The 16,002-nt window shown below is 44.0% G+C and overlaps 1 long non-coding RNA gene across 1 annotated transcript in view; it reads right to left on the bottom strand.

Moving 5' to 3' along the window:
* Nucleotides 1–15,548, bottom strand: part of LOC142841828 (uncharacterized) — a 68,932-nt gene extending 53,384 nt beyond the window's left edge. The window contains exon 1 of the long non-coding RNA XR_012909104.1: nucleotides 15,432–15,548. This is a non-coding gene — a long non-coding RNA (uncharacterized LOC142841828). The remainder of the gene's footprint in view (nucleotides 1–15,431) is intronic.
* Between the last annotated feature and the right edge of the window lie 454 nt (nucleotides 15,549–16,002).

The following is a 16,002-nucleotide window of genomic DNA, read 5'->3' as shown; positions in this document are numbered from 1 at the left end:
ATCTAAGCCTTTATCTCTTCTTCAACCATAAAAGAAAAAACAAGAACATATCTCCTTTTTGGTTTGGTCTGGATTTGCTTGCAATATTTCTCAAAGTGGAGACTTTTTCAAAGCTTTTTTAAATTATTTATTTTTATGTCATGCATTTTAGTGTTTTGCCAGCATTGTGTATATGCACCATGTGGGTGCTGGGTATTGAACCTGTGACTCTGCAAGAGCAACACATGCTTGGAACCACTGAGCCATCTCTCTTATCCCTCAAAATGCATACTTTTCAACAAGTATATAACATCTGCTTTAATAAATACACCATAATGTATTTTCCCATTCTTTTACTGCTGAACATTTGGATCGCTTCCAATATTTTGCCATTGGAAATAATCACATAAGACTTATGTCTTTGTGTTTATATACACATGTTGAAAGTAAAATAATTTCAGAGCAATAACACTTAAAGAGTCATCTGAAGATCAGTGAACTGAATATTCCTGGTTTGTGATGAGGTCAATACAGAAATTGTGAGTTTCTGTATTTGACCATATCAAATCGATGTGATCATGACATCCATGATCAGTGATATTTTTGGCAGATGGGAAAGTTTTTCTAAATCGTATTTTCTATCACAGGCAGATATGTGCCCTAGTCAATTTTCTGTTGCTATAATTGAATACAGAAGATATGATGGTTTCAAAAGAATAGAGGTTCTGGGTAGTTTGTTGACACAGAAGCAAAATTTTCACTGCAAAGCTAATAAATAACTATTCTTGAACCAAATCCGAGTAACCATGGTCCAGGAACACAGGCTCCAGTTGCCCTGAAAGATATGTTCCAATATGGAAAGCTATATTAGATTTTATTAGTTTCAGGGCAAAGAAAGTCATACACCAAGGCATTTAGCAAATACATTGGTGGGTACCAGACAAAGGTGGGTTGCAGCAAAGCAGGGAAAACTCTGCTACAAGTGTATGATGTTATCCAGAACCATTCTAAGATTTTGGATTGGTGGGAGCTGGTGGTCTGCTAAGAATACATTTTAAAGGATCACAAAGATGTCAAACATAGGGGTGAGAAATGAGTAATTTTCAAAGATGTTGTTTTTTAAAAAATGCTGCAAGATCCCCGCGGCAGTAGGCAGCAGAAATGCTGTAGGTCCCAAATGGTGGTGGCAGGCCATGTGGCAGTAGACAGCGGGCCCTGGGAGCAGCCAGTCCCAGGCAGAGACAGCTGCTGGTCCCAGAGCGGTGGCCCGAGAGGTGGTGGCAGGACATGTGGTGGCAGGCAGCGGGCTTTGGGAGCAGCCAGTCCCAGGCAGAGATGGCTGCCTGCCCCCAAGCAGTGGCTGGTCCCAGGCAGGGAGACACATGGCAGGTAGGCAGGAGACAGAGACATGGATAGACACGACTTGCAGAGTGAGGTTGAATATTTATTCAAGGGGTTATGGAGGGGGAAGGGGGCAGAGAGAGAAGAAGAAGAAGAAGAAGAAGAAGAAGAAGAAGAAGAAGAAGGAGGAGGAGGAGGAGGAGGAGGAGGAGGAGGAGGAGGAGGAGGAGGAGGAGGAGAAGGAGAAAGAGACAGAGAAGGGGGAAGCAGAGAAGTGGGGAGAGAGGCAGAAGCGAAGCTGCCTCTTCGAGAGGAAGATGGAAAAGAGAGCGAGCTCAGGCAGGAAGCTGAAGATCAGCCTGCCTCAGCGGATGGGGGAGGGAATAGGTGTGGCTTGTCTCTTAAAGAGACAGAAACCCATAACAAAAGGGACTAAAAATACCCAAGGTCTGAACATTTTAGCATTCCATAATTGGGATGTGCAGTCACTTGGTCTTGCAGACTCTTTAACACAGGTGTGATTTTTCTATTTTCTGGGAACTATTTTCATTTTACTGCTTTATGGTTCTGGATATTGGGAAGTCCTGGAGCAGGTGGCAAGAGCTTCATGGTGCCTTGGTTCATGGTTGATAGTGAAAGGGCAAGCACAAACAAGTACAGGAGAGAAAACACAAGAAGCAGCTTCACTTCATAACAATGCACTCTCACAAAAGTGAGAACTCACTCATGAGAGAAAGCTATGAAAGCCAAGTGTCTGTTCATAAGAGCTCTTCTCACTCACCCCATACTCTTCCCACACGAGGCCTATCCTCCCAACATTGCTAAACTGAGGAATTAGGATTTAAGCATATATTAATGATCTTTTGATCATGCAAATTGTGTTTATTCCGTATCAATAGTTCCAGGCTTAAATGATTCCAGCATTGGCTCAAAAGTCCCAACTCTAATCTGAGATTTGATGCAATTTCCTTCCAGCGTCAGACCTATCGAACAAGAATAAGTGATTCACTTCTGATAGGCAATAGTGGGAGAGAGAGAGAGAGAGAGAGAGAGAGAGAGAGAGAGAGAGAGGACATCCCCTTTTCTGACGGAAGAATACAACCAGGAGGAGGGAGTAGGGTGTAGAACCCAAGCGAGTCTACACCCAGAAAGGTTGACATCATCTCTGAAAACGAAGATAAACTTTAATTCCAGGTACCACTCTCTGGATACACTGGAGCAAAGAAGTAGATTCTCCAGCTATAAAGAGCCCTACCACTGTGGATTTGTGAGGCTCAATTCATATAGTTGCCATCTTGGGTCAGAGCTGCACCCTGCTGTCTGCAGCTTTCTCAGTATGAGATAGTATTCCCACGGCTCTCATAGGCAATGTTCTAGTGGAGGCTCCCTGTGGTAGTTCCAGTCCTGCATCAGGTGCCTGCCTTATCTGACAAGCAGTCCACTAGATCCTTTGTCATCTAAAAGGGGGCTGCCACGCCTCCATGACGCTTGGATTCTGTACACCTGCAGAATGAGAGCCACGTGGGCTCTGCCAAGGCTTATTGCCTGTGCACTCTCGAGTGATGGTTGAATTGCACATGAACGCACCTGTACCACAGCTGAACAGCAAGGAGCAGAGTCCAAGGTGGCCCTGGGCAGGGAGCCTATTCTTCCCTTAAAGGCTCTAATGCTGCTGGGATGGGAGGGACAACCTTCAAATCCTCTGAAATGTCTTTGTTCTGATGCATGGCACCTGGCTCTCTTCTCGCCCTGCTGATCTTTCTACTCACTGGTTGCTTGTCAATACTCCAACAGAATATCTCGGGGTCAGTTTGTTTCTTGTTTGTTTTATAGACAGGCTGCAAATTTTCCATTTTCAATACTCTGATGATCTTATAGTTGTCATTCTATTTCTGTCTTAGGTCAGTCCATCCCACACTTGTCTTGCTGTAGGCAGTTGCATTAGTTACTTTTCTCTTTGCTCTGTGACTAAACACCCAACAAGAACCAGCTCAGAGGAGGAAGGATTGCCCTGCACTTCCAGGTGGACTTGTCACCATTAGAAAGTCAGGCTTGACAATCAGCAGAATCTTGACGCTGGTGGGCGCATTGCATTTGAAGTCAGAAGGAGAGAGAGAGAGAGAGAGAGAGAGAGAACAGGAGAGGGAGAATGGTGTAGCATTCAGCTCTGTCTCTCCTTTTGACTCAGTTCAGGACTCCAGCCTGAGAAATGGTGCCCCTCATAGTTAGCTCCTCAGTGAAGCCAGTCGAGAAACTCCCTCACAGATAAGCCCAGAAGTTTGTCTTCTAAGTGTTTCCTATGCCCTGTCAAGTTGAATATGAGCACTAACTGTCATAGTGGTTAAAGGTACAATGCAGCTTCCTCAGCCTTTTCCTGCTTGGATATTTCGGGCCCTTGCGTATCCTAGTCATCCTTCTTAAGATACACCTCTGAAGGCCGGCTGTGCTGATGTGTGTCTGTAATCCCAGTACTCTAGAGACAGGCAAGAGAGCTACTGCACATTTGAGCTCAGCCTGGTATACATAGTGAGCTCTAGTCCAGCCAGGGCAGCATAGAACCCTGCAAAAAAAAACAAAAACAAACAAACAAACAAACAAAAACAAATTCTGCCTTTCCAGAAGCCTGGACATAAGGGCATGAACACAATGCAACCAAATTATTTGCAACTGTGTAATAAAAATAACTGTTATTGTTGTGTTTTCCTGTCGCTTTAAGGGACAAGCCACGCCCACTCCCATTACCTCTGACCTGCCCGCCGCCATCTTGGGCCCTTCCTTTTCTGCTTCCTTGATGTGCGTGCTTTTTATTATAAGGAAGACCTGGGAATGTTATGGTTTTGGTCCCTTTAAGAGACAAGCCACACCCATTCCCCTCCCCATCTGCTGAGGCAGGCTGATCTTCAGCTTCCGGCCTGAGCTCGTTCTCTTTTCCATCTTCCTCTTGAAAAGGCAGCTTCGCTTCTACCTCTCTCCCCACTTCTCTGCTTCCCCCCTTCTTTGTCTCTTTCTCCTCTTCTCTCTCTCTCCCTCTCTCTCTGTCCCCACCTTCACCCTTCCTCCTCCATAACCCCCTGAATAAATATTCAACCTCACCCTGCATGTTGTGTCTATCCATGTTTCTGTCTTCTGCCCGCCCGCCATGTGTCTCCCTGCCTGGGACCAGCCATTGCTCGGGGACCAGCAGCTGTCTCTGCCTGGGGCCCACTGCTTGCTGCCACATGGCCCGCTACCACTGCTCTGGGACCAGCAGCTGTCTCTGCCTGGGACTGGCTGCTCCCAGGGCCCGCTGTCTGCCACCACATGGCCCGCCGCCACCATTTGGGACTTACATCATTTCTGCTGCCTACTGCAGTGGGGATCTTGCAGCATTTTTTAAAAAAAGAATAACAGTTATTCTAGTTCTAAATTAAGACTTCCTGTTTCCCACCTACCATCTCATCCGAATGGAGTTTATTTGTCCACGTTTCTATCAGCATTCTGGTCATAACCTATTGCAGCGTCTTCAGTGACCAGTGTCAAAGAATCTAAGTGAGTTTGAGATTCAACAGAATCAGGGGACTCAAGACAATGCTGCTTAAGAGCCTTTTGCTGGGCATCTCTCTAGATTTTGTTCCATGATAGCTCAGGGTTCAAAGCAGGGACAGAGAAACAATGCTAAACATAGAGCGTTTCTCATCACTCTCACCAGATGTGCTGAGGATGTAGAAGGTCATATAGCCAAATGGGGGCTGTTTGTTAATGCCCTTGAGTGAGATAAGCTGGATCACCGAGGAAGGAGAGGAAACATCTTGCCTGTAGCATTCATTGGGCAGACCAAGCAAGGCATTCTTCCCAGGGGAGTACACAGATTCTAAGGGACTCAGGTTCGAACAGCAGAATAGCATAGGCTACAATAACCACTTGATTAACTTCTTTTTTTCTTTCTTTCTTTCTTTCTTTCTTTCTTTCTTTCTTTCTTTCTTTCTTTATTTATTTATTTTGTTGAAACAATTTCTGCTTCCTCCCCACCTCCCATTTCCCTCCTCTTCCTCCCACTCCCCTCCCCCTCTCTGCACTCCTTTCCCCCTCCCCCCACTCCATTCTCCCTCCCTCTGGAGTCTGAAGAGTAGTCCGGATTCCCTGCCCTGTGGGCCCTGTGACAGTGGGGCTGATCTATTGGGAGCTCACCAAGGCCAGCTGGACTGTGACTGAAAAAGCATGGGATAAAACTGGACTCTCTGAACATGGTGGACAATGAAGGCTGATGAGAAGCCAAGGATAATGGTACTAGGTTTCGATCCTACTTCAGGAACTGGCTTTGTAGAAGCCTAACCTGTTTGGATGCTCACCTTCCTAGACCTGGATGGAAGAGGGAGGGCCTTGATTAACTTCTAAGATGATCCTGAAATCACTTAATCCTTTTGACCTAGGAACGCTCATCAGAATTGCTATTAATGCTGTGTTTATGGCCTTCTAGAATTTGCTTAGGCTTCTCCAAATTCCACACTTCTTACCGTGAGCTGCTTCCAAAGACATGTCTATATATCTACAGTATATAAATATCTACATATTTATAGCAATGCCAGGTTCCTGGTATCAATTGTGTGTCTCAGTTTAACTTCTCTTACTATCACAGAATATTTGAGACTGGGGAATTCATAATAATAAAAGAAAATTTTGAGTTCATTGTTTCAGAGGCTGGAAAGTCCAAGATCAGTGACCAGAATTAGTGAGAGCTTTATGCCACCTCCACTCAGAGGAGAAAGCAGAAGGGCAGATAGAAGTGTATACAAGAGGCAAAACATGAAGGACAGTTGTAGAGACAAAATGACAAAAAATAAAAGGGCTAAGAGTAAAATGTATATATCCCACTCTCTAGCAGTTTGACCCGAACTACACAGAGCTGACTGTAAACTATTAAACTACATAAACTATTAAAGTCTAACTCCTAAAGACTCCTAGCTCCTCCCCCCAAATACCCAGTCTCAGGAAGGACCATAGGTGTTATGAAATTTACTACCTAGCAAGACAGTGAGTTACTCAATTCTTATCTATTTAAATATGCCCTCACACAAATGGTACAGAAAGCAAGGCTAGGTAACTTCTCTTTAACTGTTATAGCATGATCACACTAAGAATTCAGCTGCTGTGTTTCTCTGATTCTTTATTAAAATTTTTCTAGCTGGGCATGGTGTGGAGGCCCAAAAATGTGAGCTTATTTCCACGTTGACCAAAGGTAAGAGAGTTGGAACTTACTTCTAGTTCCTTCAAGATTATTGTGTTTCTACCTCAAACAAAGGTCCCACCTAGTTGTACACCAAAGAGTTCTGCTCTCTCAAGGTTATTTACAACAGGTGTGACTAATAGCCAGACCTTGTGCTCCAGGAATAGAGAAGTAGATCTGTTCCTACCTCAAACAAAAGTCTAAGGATCCAATTCAGTTCCAGTTCCCTTCAGGAGATAACTTTGGATTCCACCCAGGGAGTGGTTTGCCTACAGAACGTTTTGGTCTAGGGTGTGAGCGTGACTTGGTGACTTGTTTTGTTCTAGCAACAGAATGTTTAACTATAAATGTAGTCCGTGACCTTCAACTGGTCTGTTCATTTCCTTGTGTCGTGTTAACATGGTCGTTTGTCTTACTCCTACCTTTTGGGATTGTAGTATTTTAAGCAATTGGAAAAATTAATTGCGGGTGAATTTCAATACTCACTGTAATTCCCACCCAGTACTATCCTATATAATTTTCTGTTTTATTATTTTCATTTATGTCTTTATATTCTTTACTATATTTCTAAATCCCCACACCTCTACCCTGGCAAGAGGTATTTTTGTTGTAGCTGGTCCCTGACAGCTTGATGGTGGTGCATGCCTTTAATCCCAGCACTTGGGAGGCAGAGACAGGCACATCTCTGTGAGTTCAAGGCCAGCCTGTTCTACAGAGCTAGTTCCAGGACAGCAAGGGCTGTTACACAGAAAAACCCTGTCTCAAAAAAACAACTTTTCTAACAATTTTGGGGTGATGATAAATACATTGACATCTGCTTCTACCAGGACACCTGTTTTCAACAAAACTAATTCAATCCTGCAAGAATGAGAAGTCACTTGCATAGAACATTCTAGAAGACCTCGCCTCTAAAACCTAAACTTCCCCATGTGACTCCACCTCCCAGTGCTGCCTTGTTTAGAAATCAAGGTTCCAACACACATAATTAGGATGCTCTGAGAACTCCTGACTTTACAATATGCCCAGGCCTTCAGTGGCAGTATTATTGAACTTAAAGCTATAACATTATCTACTATTTCAATGAGTACCAAGGAAAGTCACAAACCACTCTCTTCGTTTCTGGCATTGAGATAAAGGAAGAGGGGATTGAAAACCCCTCAAAACTTATTTAGCAATCCATTATCTCCCTTCTTATTCTCAGTAACAAGTAGGTTGATCATGTCTAGGGCAATACAGAGCATCAACAGTCTTGGGTGCTATCATGTTGACTCCACAAGGCTCAGTGTCTGGGCAAGAATCACTTGTAGTCTTATCTGACTATTGGGCTGTGGTTCTAAGTATGCACAGTACAGACAAAGAGAAGTTAGAGAGAATGTGTCACGAAATGGAAGCTGAGACATGGATTACTGTGCAGTGGAGACTGCCTGATGGCTCATAAACAATTGTGTAGAATGCCAATGAGTCTGGATTCAGAGTTGAAGGCTAGTATTGGCTTCCTCATGTAGTTCTCAGGTCTTATGACATTATTCAAAGAATCATTGCCCCTAAGTTAATTCCACAGCATGCTACAAATAATGTAAATGAAAAATAATCCTTCAAAAAATCTTAAAATTAGAACTACTATACAATCCACATTAACCACCCCAGAATATATAATCAAAGGATTTTATGTGAGCATAACCCAAAAATACTCAAATATTCATGTTTATTGGTACACTGCCACAACGACCAAAATGTGGAATCAGCCTATATGTCCATCCAAATAAAAATGAATGAGGAAAAGGAGATACATATACACAATACATCCAGTCATAAACAAAAATGAAGTAAGTTCATTTATGAGAAAAAAATGAATGGAGAAAAAAGAAAGAAAATTAAGTGAAACCAGTTTAAGAAAAGTAAGCAAAACTCAGAAAGGCAAATATACTGTATTTTCTCTTACTTATGGCGTGTGTGCATATTTACTGGGTTGTATATTATGTATAAAGTAGAAGGAGGGACTGTGGAGAAAGAAGGGGATCTAAAGAGTCAAGAATAACAGGGCAGAAGGTGGCAAGTTTCCATAGTCTCATTCATATGTGGAATGAGTGTGATAAAGAAAATTCTTCTTCAGGGAAGCACTTGGTTATCACATAGTTCTAGTTTGCACTGTGAACCCCAAAAGAGAACTACTGCGGGAGCTCCTTTGGCCAATAGCCTTTAAGATAGCCTTTAAGAGACCACGCCCAAGTGGGCTGGTCTCTTAAAGGCTATTGGCTAAAGGAGCTCCCGCAGCAGAAAACGGAATTACACAGCTTTCCTAAACATTTGTCTGTGAATTAAAAAAAAAAAATGGGGCAGGCTTACAAGGTATGTACTGAAACCAAGGGTTTCTCTTCCAAAATGTTCATTTAAAGATCCAATGGAGAGCCCCTTAGCCTGGTAAGTCCTTGAAAATGGTCCCAGGCATATGGAGATGGTCACTATTAAGCCATGCATGCTTGTGTTTTTAAAAGGCGGGGGGGGAAGACCTTAGGCCACATTACTCGAGCTGTTTATATTCCATTGATATGTTACTTGATCTGAACATACTAGCTTTCCAGGGAGGACATTATTCCAAAGAGGCAGGTGACAGTAATGTGGACCATACTTCAGAAATCAAGAATAATTAAAGAGTAACCATGATAGATTCTTCTTTGGTACAGGGTGAAGAGGCTAGCATTAATATCAAATAACATTAACACCATTAGTCATAGATTGGATAAATCCAACACTTAGCACAGTCTGAAAGAAAATCCTAATACTCCCTGCCATGGACTAGACTAACCTTTGCTGGAACTGAAGAAGGTATCAGGTGACTTACTAGGGAATACTGTACTTTCAAAGTCGTTGAATTCTGTGGGAATAGCTGAAGCAATTTGTTTCTGATCTTGAAAGAACTTCCCCCTTTGAAACAGTAAATCGGATCCAACTAAAGTTGGATGTTCTGGAGATGTTATTTATATTGGAAAAATAACGTGAAACATGTATATGAATGTAGCAAATATTCATATGGATAAGTGTCTACCTGTTGATGAAGATGGCCATTGTTAACTGCCTGGTAAGTATAAATGGAAGGAATAATATTTAAAAGAATTAAATACAAGAAGCTGGAGGGATGGCTCAGTGGTTAAGAGTACTTGCTGCTCTTGAAGAGACCAAGGGTTCAATTACCAGTATGCATACGGCAGCTTTCAGATATCTGTAATTTCAGTTCCAGTGGATCTGATGCCCTTTTCTGGGCTCTGTGGGCACCAGGCACATAAGGTGTCCACAGACATACGTGTAGGGAAAACCTATATGCATAAAACTAAATAATAATAGTAATAATAAATGTAAAGAATAAAATAAGAGCATGGGGTAGCAATAGTCTATTTCTATACAAATGTTTTGGTTGTGTGTGCACTTGGATGTTCACGAGTGTGTGCATATGAATGTGGGAACCAGAAGACATCGTCAGTTGTAGAAGTCGACAAGTCCAGAGTCATAAGCATTGACATGTTGGCTTTGAGGTGTTGGTGAGCTATTTTAGGGTAACTCTGTTACCATGGCACTGTTGACCTCTTGGATGGCATTCTTCTTTCTTGAAGATTGGAGAGAACTGTCCTATGCATTCAAAGGTGTTCCACAACATTTCAACCTTGCTGCTCATGGCCAGTAAGGCCCTCCCTTGTGTGCAATATATAAAAGAAAAACATATACTAACTCCTTAGCATGGAAGTCTGTATCTGATGGCTACATGTTACGAGAGTTGCCTCTTTTTGCCTTAAAACATGTTGAAACTACAAGAGGGGGCTATGCGTGGTCTCTTTCCACTGACGTGGCTACATCGACTAGGAGAGAGAAGGAGAAAGCCATTGGGCATTGGGCATGACATGTGGATGCTTCTGCAGATGCAATGTCTACTAGTCTAGATCTACCTGAGGGGCTGCTGTTTTCACATCCAGTCTGCAAAGCCCGTTTGTACTCACAGATTACCATACATAAACTGAAAACTCTCTAAACCATCATGAAGGCCTTTGTAAAGACCGCATCTACAGTGAAAAGTGTGGAAACCTCTCAGACTCAGGACTCCGTCAAGGGCATCCTCAAGTTCATCACATACCTGCCTCTTCCCGTGGACGTTAGATAGGGCTTTACAAAAGTGAAGGGGGCTGGGGTCATAGCTCAGTCGGTAAAGGCCTTCCTAGAATGCACAAAGGCTATGCACAAACGTTCCATCCCCAGCATCAAGTAGACTAGAGGTGCTGGCACCGGCCAGTCATCCTAGCACTTGGGAGGTGGATGCAGGAGGGTGGGAAGCTCAAGGTCACCTTCAAAGTGAGGTAGAAGCCAACCTGAGCTACCTGAGACACTAGTCTCCAAACGAACAGATTCAGATAAATGTGGACGAAAATCAAGGTACACTACCATCAGATCAGAGTGTCTTCCTTTCATGGCTACCTCATTATATTGGAAGGGGTCCTTTTGCCAACGGAGACTATGGTAAAATGGAGCAACAACTTAGGGTATTCAGGCTTTATTTCCCAGAGAGACCTTGCCACTCTCACAAATCAATACCAAGCACACCAGAAGATGGCAGTACAGGTCCGTCTGGCGCTCCGGCTTTGGGCTAGCCCGGAGCTCAGGGTGTGGTATCTTCAGTGTGGAATCTGAAACCTGGCCCCTCACCTGCCTAAGAAATCTGCGTAAAAGCCAAATTCCCTGTGAATCAGCAAGCTCTTAAACAGAGCGCTGTTTGGGAACCTGGCTCTACACGGTCAGCTGTGCAGTCTACGTGGAATCAATTCAGACCTTAACAAGTAAACTCAAGCGCGAATTTTCGATTGGCTCTTGGTGATGTCACTTGCTGTGGCTAGAAGGCTGGGAGAACTGGTTTTCTAGGTGTGGGGAACCTTTGTTCTCTGCAACACCCACCTGGACCCTGGGGCCTCTCTGGGAGGCCAGGGCCTCTACCGTAACCGAACACAGTACACACACAGCTTTGTCCCAGCACACCCAGAAGGCCTAAGAACTGCAAAGCAAGGATTAGGCAAAAAATTCACTGGCCAGTAATGGATCTCCCCTTGGCTTCTTGGGACTCAACCCCGGGGTAGCTTTAAGCCACTCTCTTGATACCGGTTCTGCCCCCCGGGTCCTGGCGGCCAGGTCCTGGGCTGGTTCTGAGAAACCCGAGAGGTTCCAGGCATTCTGTCTTGACTCCTGGGTTCATTTAATCCCCTCACCCACTAACCATTTTAGATTCCTTCCACCTCGGGCACGTTTAAAATAAACTGCAAACCTTAACAAGCCAGCCTTAGGCAAGGGCGAGAAGAATAGAAGCCTGATTGCTACACAGTAGCAGGCAGTCTTTTTTTTTTTTTTTTTTTTTTTGTCTCCACCCCACCTCCACCGCTGCTGCCCCAAACTGCCACGATTTATATTGTTCCCAAAAGGTCAGCTTGATATTTGCTTTGTCCCTTTCTGAAAGAGCATTTGTGTCTGATTGTCTTCAAAGACCTGCAGGTCTTTAAGAGGAAGTCCTGTGGCTTTTTTTTTTAACTTTTGCAGGACCTAGCCATTGTTCACACCTAATCCCTTTAAACCTCCACAGCTGAGAGGGAAGAATTCATGGTTTCCACAGCAGCTGGTGCTTCACACTTGCTTTCGGAGCGGTCAGCAGTGCCCCAGGCAAGCCTGGTGAAGTGCCATTTCCCCTGGCCGCACTGATAATGCCGTTTCCCCTCCACCTCGATAGTCTAGTGGCTACAGTTGAATTCGCTGCTGCGTCCCAGGATTTCCCTGGGTAGTTAAACTAGCTAGAGCCTTCAGAGGTGGTCAGCATTCCAAGAGGAGGGAATGGTTGTGAGGGTGTGGTAGAAAGCCCAAAGCTAGTTGAGGGTACACAGAGCTGACCACACCAGAGTGGCCACCCGCTCAAAAGCGGGGTGAGCTTCTTTGCTCCCCTCTGCTATCTATCAAGGAAAATAAAACATTCCCGGATGGTTTTTCCTAATGGAGGGCTAAACCTGTGGAGAAATAGTAGGGTGAGGAGAAGCCCTGTTTGGTAGCGCTTGCCAGTTTCCCTTGCCCTCTCCTGGAGGGCCAGTCTCTTTCTTGCCCTATCCAGGCTTCTGCTCTCTTCCTTGGCTCCCACACCTGGCTCTTAGCACTTCCCCTATGATTGTGACTCTCTGAAAAGCTTTCCGCCTTTCCCCTAATCCCTAAGGATAAAATGAATACCTCTGTCACTTTTTTTTTTTTGCATCTCTCTCCACCCCCGTACTTCCTTCTTCTCGAGATCACAGCAAAATTACTAGATTTGGAATGTATGCCTGTGGGAATAAATGAAGGGATGATTGGAAGCTGTCCTTAACAACAGCAAGGCAGTGCCTCGCCACCAGGAATGGGGTGCCAACCCCTAAACGCTGCAGAGCAATGTAAAGCAGCTTTTTTTTGGTAGCGTGGGGGCTTCCCAGCCCCTACAGCAAGGCATCCTGGGATCTGAAGCGGAAACCATGGCTGGCTGACAGAAGCAGCCCTCCCCTCAGAGACCAGCTGTGCCTCTGTTAGCATTTTCTTTGGTAAGGAAACAGGTGATGGATGAGTCCCAGGAAGCACAGACTGCTGCAGGCATCTTGGTTTCAGTCAAGCTCCTAACTGGATTCGGGCCCTTAGACCAGTTGCTTCCTTACTCTTCTCATTTATCAAGTGGGAGAAGCCTTGGGCTCAGCTTACTACTAAGACGTTTGGGAAAGGAACAATAGATGTGGGAGCAGGCTTTTTGAGTCCTGCCACATAATCCATGGCCAGCAGATGTGCCCACGTGCTAAGAAGGGGCAGGGCCACTGGGAAAGTTCACATTCTCATGGGAAGTGAAAGTGAATCACATCGCCGTTTCTGTCATGTGACAGCTGTGGGACAAGATCAACTCATAGAGCGGCTGCTTCCTGGAGCCAGGTGGTGGCTCCTACCTATAAATTCCACCAACTGGAGGCCCGAAGCCTGCCTGAATGATAAATCAAGACCCTGTCAAATAAAAGAAAATAGCAGAAAGGGGGTGATGAGAGGTTTTATTTAGTGACCATCTCCAGTGTCACTCACCCTGTTTTAGCAGCATTCTTTCTCCCCAAACCCCAGGATTTCAAGATGGCAGAAGCAGCTGGATTTGCATTGGATGTCACCGAGCATCTTTGCTGTGCTTGTGTGCACACCTCTTTTGATTTTTTTTTGTGAATTACCTTCTCAAAAATGTATTTGTTTGTATTACTGGACCTACATTATTTTTCCTTAGAGTATCTCCTTAGGTAGCTATCCCATAATACTCCTTCCTGCCCAAGCCTCACAAGCGCTAAAATTATAGCCATGTACCACCTTGTCTAGTGATGGCTAGACACTGTCCTTTTGATCACATTTTGGGTAAATTCTATATCAGATATACATTTGCAAATATTCCTTATTTTATAATTTTATATTTTTTCACCAACGCCTTTTTCAGGAGCGGAAGTATTTGATTTTGAAACTGAACTTTTCAATGTTTTCTTTTATGGGATGTGACTTCAGTAACAATTTGCTAGCTTGCATGTGATGGTATATTCCTATAATCTCAGTTTTTTGGGGGTGGGGAGGCTGGGGCAGGGAGATCACAAATTCCATGCTAAGTTAGGCGACAGAGAGTAATCCTATGTCAAAAACAAATAAATGATACTACTCCACACACAAACAAAGACAGAACTATTAGTCTAGTGTGTAGTCGAAAAGATTCTCTGTTATGTTTACTTCTACAAATTTTGTGATGTTATGTTTATGTGTGCAAAGTATTTGTTTGGAAATTTTCTTTATTCTTAAGAATGTTACATGTGTATACCACGAAATGTCCCATTTAGGCCCATTTCCCCCGTATCCTCCTCAATTGCTCCCCTACCAGCTCCATATCCTAAAAAGGAATGAGTGTTCATCCCCTAGCAACTATCTACTGTCAATAGTTTCTCAGCACGAAGTGGAGCCTGGAGATCGTCTGCCCCACCTGTGGCAGGACCGTGCCGCTAACCACAGCTGTGCAGGTTTATGACCGCACTGGTCGTCAAGTCCAGAGGACCATGTGTCACAGCGTTCCTCCCCATCTTCGTACAGTCTGTCTGCTGCCTCTTCCTTGATGTTCACTGCTTGAGTTTATTTTTTATATATATAGTATAGGATATAGATTTAGTTTATGAATATTTATATACCTCGGATTTCCTGAAAATAGTACAACTAATACATACTATCATTTTTTAAAAAAGAATATCAGAATAGTGGCAGTTTAATATTTTACCAAGCCCAGAGCCCTCCTAAGCTTGGGTGCTAAGCCACTATGTAAGTGACACACTTAGGAAGCCACTCCTGGGCAGAATGAGCATATGTATTTTAGCAGTCTGGCTCCAGACTTTTATAGGAATACCCTTTGGCTGCTTGGTAAATGTTGGGGAAGTTGAAAGTAGGGTAATGCAGCCCTAGACTAGAGAGCACTGTGGAAATGGAGACATGCGGAGGAATTAGGAGGAAGGAACTCTAACCTCTCCCGGCTAAAGTGTTGCTTACTTAGAGGAAGTAGAAGTGCTATCACATAGTACTGACTGCAACCAGTGGCCCCAGAAGTCCTTTGTCCTGCTTTTGGGGGCAGGAAGTACTGCTAAATTCAGAAGCTAGGTGGCCAAGACACAAGTCAGGGAGGGAACCCTAGGGGGCAGTGTGGATCAGAGCTGATTATAGCAAGGGCCCCTAGGAGAACTTCCCAGGGGTGGATGAAGGAAGCTGGTAGAGATGGGGAAAAGGACACATGGGCACACAGTGGAGCCAGTGAAAATGGCTTCGGCCTCTGCTCTGGAGATAGTGGATGGGGAGGAAGGAACATAATCATACACACTGCTACCTTGTATCTTTGTCTGGGAGAAGATGAAACCTGTCTGGGGGTATCATCCATGACATACAGGTTATGTCTTTCACATGGCAATGGCAGTCACAATCTTCTGGAAATAAAAAGTCTTTGGAAAGAAAATAAACACAAAATTAAAAAAAAAGAAACAAAAAAACGAAAAAAAAACCCACCACCACCACCCCCCCCCCCCGCACACACATACAATATCAATTGAAGTTCCTTAAAAGAACAGATGTTAGTAGCCATAAACTCAGACATTTCTCAATTTGGTTTTCCCCCCAAATATCCCCTTTTGATTTTCAGAGGCATAATCAGTTCTCTGCTTCTGTTCCTTGCATATAATTATATCACATAATAACAGTAACAATGGGAAATGCTGACAGAAACAAACAGTGCAATTAAGCAAAACAAAATCAGAAAGAAAATTAACTTTGCAAATAGCTCCAAGACTCTTTTCTCAAGCTAGATAGGAGACAAGAGTGCAGAATATCACAAACCCAGCAGCCAGGTTTCAAGTCCCAGCTCCTAGTTACTAGCATGTCCAGGATTTGAGGCATGTAGGTAG

The sequence above is a fragment of the Microtus pennsylvanicus genome, chromosome X (genome assembly GCF_037038515.1).
Source record: "Microtus pennsylvanicus isolate mMicPen1 chromosome X, mMicPen1.hap1, whole genome shotgun sequence".
NCBI classification, from domain to species: Eukaryota; Metazoa; Chordata; class Mammalia; order Rodentia; family Cricetidae; genus Microtus; species Microtus pennsylvanicus.
Note: the sequence above shows the minus strand (reverse complement) of the source record. Positions and strands in the feature narration are given on the sequence as shown.